This window comes from Polyodon spathula, chromosome 45 (assembly GCF_017654505.1).
Source record: "Polyodon spathula isolate WHYD16114869_AA chromosome 45, ASM1765450v1, whole genome shotgun sequence".
Classification (NCBI taxonomy): Eukaryota; Metazoa; Chordata; class Actinopteri; order Acipenseriformes; family Polyodontidae; genus Polyodon; species Polyodon spathula.
The window spans coordinates 3,086,825-3,091,824 of NC_054578.1; positions in this window are offsets into that span (position 1 = coordinate 3,086,825).

Genomic DNA, 5,000 nt, shown 5'->3' on the forward strand with positions numbered 1-5,000 from the left:
GCAGCCCCGGTCCCTGGGAGCTGCTGCCGAGGTCCTGGAGCCCTGTCCTCGGCCGTGGAAGGCAGCCCCGGTGCTGCTGGCGGCTGCTGCCGAGGTCCTGGAGCCCTGGAGAATCTCCTATCTTTAACTGCTTGCATGACCATAGTCACGAGTTTGCACATGGTGCCAGAGACTAAGTTTTACAAAAAGCATGGTCATGTAGCCTATCTTTTACATTGGATGACCATAGCCACCGAGGCCCCGCCTGCGGAAGTCCGCTGCTGATCCGAAGGCTCCTGGGGCGGCGGCTGGTCATGGCCCGCTTTACCTTCGCCCCCTGGACCCGACCTTGGCACATGGTCATGTAGATTTGGAGAAGTTTCCTATCTTTAACATTGCATGACCAGAGTCGGGAGTTTTTCGGCTCCGCCAGAGACTAAGTTTTACAAAAAGCATGGTCATGTAGCGGGGATCTTCATTGGATGACCGAGGGGCGCGATCCGGCCCCGGCGGCGGGGGTTCCCCGCGGAAGTCGGCGCTCGGGCCTGTGGCCGAGGCTCAGGCCGGCAGGGGAGCCTCGTAGGCGGGGTGGAGTTGGCCGATCGCCACCTTCCACGTGTTCCGGTTGGATCTTTTTCTCGCTTCCTACCTGGGGGGGGGGTGCGCCGGGGAAGCCGGGTCCGGGGCGCTCGTCGTCGGCGACGGTGCGGGCCTCGCTCTGGCCGAGGCCAGGCCAAGGAGCCCGTCAGGCAAGGACCCAGAAGGTCGCACGACCACCCCCCGGGGTATAGTTGCTGTTGCTCGAGGCAAGGGCGGGCATCGGTCCGGAGCCTCCCCCGGTTGACGTCCGGGGGGAGCCCCGTTTACCTCCGCACTTGCACGGGCTGCGGTCCTTTGCTCAGGCAAGGACCCAGAACGTCGCACGACGCCCCCCGGGTTATAGTTGCTGTTGCTCGAGGCGAGGGCGGGCATCGGTCCGGAGCCTCCCCCGGTTGACGTCCGGGGGGAGCCCCGTTTACCTCCGCACTTGCACGGGCTGCGGTTCTCTGCCAGGGCAAGGACCCGAGAGGTCCTGCACATGGTCATGTAGATTTGAGAAATTTCCTATTTTAAGTTGCTGTTGCATGAGGGCGGGCATCGGTCCGGAGCCTCCCCCGGTTGACGTCCGGGGGGAGCCCCGTTTACCTCCGCACTTGCACGGGCTGCGGTCCTTTGCTCAGGCAAGGACCCAGAACGTCGCACGAGGCCCCGTTATGCGGCTGTTGCTCGAGGCAAGGGCGGGCATCGGTCCGGAGCCTCCCCCGGTTGACTTCCAGGGAGCCCCGTTTACCTCCGCACTTGCACGGGCTGCGGTCCTTTGCTCAGGCAAGGACCCAGAACGTCGCACGACACCGTGTTATAGTTGCTGTTGCTCGAGGCGAGGGCGGGCATCGGTCCGGAGCCCCCCACCCCCGGTTGACTTCCAGGGAGCCCCGTTTACCTCCGCACTTGCACGGGCTGCGGTCCTTTGCTCAGGCAAGGACCCAGAACGTCGCACGACACCGTGTTATAGTTGCTGTTGCTCGAGGCGAGGGCGGGCATCGGTCCGGAGCCTCCCCCGGTTGACGTCCGCGGGGAGCCCCGTTTACCTCCGCACTAGCACGGGCTGCGGTCCTTTGCTCAGGCAAGGACCCAGAACGTCGCTTGACCCCGGGTTATAGTTGCTGTTGCTCGCGGCAAGGGCGGGCATCGGTCCGGAGCCCCCCCCCCCCCGCGGTTGACGTCCGGGGGGAGCCCCGGCTACCTCCGCATTTGCTCGTGTGCTGCGGTACTCTGCCAGGGGAAGGGTCCAGGCAATCTGCTGGACCTCCCCCGGCTAGCCGCGTTTGCTCGCGCCAAGGGGTGGCTGGCATACGTCCGGGAGCCCAGGATACCTCCGAACTTGCTCGGGCTGCGGTCCTTTGCTCAGGCAAGGACCCAGAACGACGCACGACCCCCGTTGAGTCGCGGTTGCTCGCGGCAAGGGTGGGCATCGGTCCGGAGCCTCCCCCGTTGGACTTCCAGGGAGCCCCCCGTTTACCTCCACGCTTGCTCGGGCTGCGGTCCTTTGCTCAGGCAAAGAACCGGTCCGGCGGCTGAACCCCGGTTAGTCGCGGTTGCTCGCGGCAAGGGTGTGCATCGGTCCGGAGGCGCGCACCGGTCGACTTCCAGGAGTCCCGGGTTACCTCCACACTTGCTCGGCCTGGCCCTTCTCTTTGCTCTTTTGCCACCCGCACCGACCACCTCGTGTCACGTACCCCTATGGACCGACCATGCTACGGGCAGGCCCTTTACGTCTCTCTCGCGTTCCCGGCAGGGTGAGGCTGACCAGAGTCACGTAGTTCCGTAAGGTGGATCCTTACTATTCATTTCTGTAAGGCGTCGCAGGTCCGTGGTAGCTGCCGCCGAGGTCCTGGAGCCCCGACACGGCCGCGGGAGGCAGCCCCGGTCCCCGGCGGGTGCTGCCTTGGTTCTGGAGCTAAGTCCTGTGCGTGGAAGTGCCCCGGGTGCTGCTGGCGGGTGCCGCCGAGGTCCTGGAGCCCTGACACGGCCGCGGGAGGCAGCCCCGGTCCCTGGCGGGTGCTGCCTTGGTTCTGGAGCTAAGTCCTGTGCGTGGAAGTGCCCCGGGTGCTGCTGGCGGGTGCTGCCGAGGTCCTGGAGCCCTGACACGGCCGCGGGAGGCAGCCCCGGTCCCTGGCGGGTGCTGCCTTGGTTCTGGAGCTAAGTCCTGTGCGTGGAAGTGCCCCGGGTGCTGCTGGCGGTTGCCGCCGAGGTCCTGGAGCCCCGACACGGCCGCGGGAGGCAGCCCCGGTCCCTGGCGGCTGCTGCCTTGGTTCTGGAGCTAAGTCCTGTGCGTGGAAGTAGCCCGGGTGCTGCTGGTGCTGCTGCCGAGGTTGCTGCCGAGGTCCTGGAGCCCTGACACGGCCGTGGAAGTAGCCCCGGGTGCTGCTGGCGGTTGCTGCCGAGGTCCTGGAGCCCTGACACGGCCGCGGGAGGTAGCCCCGGTCCCTGGCGGCTGCTGCCGAGGTCCTGGAGCCCCGACACGGCCGCGGGAGGCAGCCCCGGTCCCTGGCGGCTGCTGCTGCAGGGTTCCTGGACTCTGGTCATGTAAGCTTTACCTTCTGGTGCTAAGTCCTGTACGTGGAAGTGCCCCGGGTGCTGCTGGCGGTTGCTGCCGAGGTCCTGGAGCCCTGACACGGCCGCGGGAGGTAGCCCCGGTCCCTGGGAGCTGCTGCCGAGGTCCTGGAGCCCTGCCTCGGCCGCGGGAGGTAGCCCCGGTCCCTGGGAGCTGCTGCCGAGGTCCTGGACTCTGGTCATGTAAGCTTTACCTTCTGGTGCTAAGTCCTGTACGTGGTTCTGGAGCTAAGTCCTGTGCGTGGAAGTGCCCCGGGTGCTGCTGGCGGGTGCTGCCGAGGTCCTGGAGCCCTGACACGGCCGCGGGAGGTAGCCCCGGTGGAGCCCTGACACGGCCGCGGGAGGTAGCCCCGGTCCCTGGGAGCTGCTGCCGAGGTCCTGGAGCCCTGCCTCGGCCGTGGGAGGTAGCCCCGGTCCCTGGGAGCTGCTGCCGAGGTCCTGGACTCTGGTCATGTAAGCTTTACCTTCTGGTGCTAAGTCCTGTACGTGGAAGTGCCCCGGGTGCTGCTGGCGGGTGCTGCCGAGGTCCTGGAGCCCCGACACGGCCGCGGGAGGTAGCCCCGGTCCCTGGGAGCTGCTGCCGAGGTCCTGGAGCCCTGCCTCGGCCGCGGGAGGTAGCCCCGGTCCCTGGGAGCTGCTGCCGAGGTCCTGGACTCTGGTCATGTAAGCTTTACCTTCTCCGCCTGGAGGTCTTGGCACATGGTCATGTAGATTGGAGAATTCTCCTATCTTTAACATTGCATGACCAGAGTCACGAGTTTTTCGCCTCCGCCAGAGACTAAGTTTTTCAAAAAGCATGGTCATGTAGCCTATCTTTTACATTGGATGACCATAGCCACCGAGGCCCCGCCTGCGGAAGTCCGACAAGGGCGCGATCCGAAGGCTCCAGCCGGGCGGCGGCGGGGGTTCCCCGGCCCGAACCATGGCGCCTCGGAGAATTCTCCTACTTTAACATTGCATGACCAGAGTCACGAGTTTTTCGCCTCCGCCAGAGACTAAGTTTTTCAAAAAGCATGGTCATGTAGCCTATCTTTTACATTGGATGACCATAGCCACCGAGGCCCCGCCTGCGGAAGTCCGACAAGGGCGCGATCCGAAGGCTCCAGGCCGGGCGGCGGTGGGGGGTTCCCCGGCCCGAACCGGCGCCTCGCCCCCTTCGGCACTCGACCCCCGCAGGACAACGGGGCCGGGTTCGCGGGGATTTTCGCCAGCAGGGTTTTTCGAACGAGACGAAACGACGGAAGTCTCGCTCGAGGACTTGTGGCCGAGGCTCAGGCCGGCAGGGGAGCCTCGTAGGCGGGGTGGAGCCTTGGCCGATCGCCACCTTCCACGTGTTCCGGTTGGATCTTTTTTTCGCTTCCTACCTGGGGGGGTGCGCCGAAGGAAGCCGGGTTCGGGGCTCTCGTCGGCGGCTAGGTTCGGGGCCACCCCCCCCCCTCGTCTTCCAGTAGCCCTGTGCTTGTTCGGGCTGCGGTTCTCTGCCAGGGGAAGGGTCCAGGCCCCTCCCCCCGTTTTGCCGGTACTTACCCGTTTGGCTGTTGATGTCCGACGAAGGAGGGCCCCTGCGGGCCGGCCTCGCGCCGGTGTTCAGGCACGGTGGTTCCTCCCCCTTCTACCCGTTCCCTCGGACGCGCTCGCTCGCTCGCCTTGAGGTGCCCCGTTCTCCTCGGCGCAGCGTCCCTTCCCGGTGAGGCCGATACGTCCCCGGAGCAGTCTCAGTTGTCCTGCATCGAGCCGCTGGGGAACGACCGACGGGCTGGTGTCCCCGTTTGCGGCGTCCTCCGTCCTCCCCGTCCCCGGGCCTCGCGAGCCGTCCGCGAGCGCTGGCCTCAGGCGGTCCCGCCGGGACTGCTGAGCTCTCGTCTCTC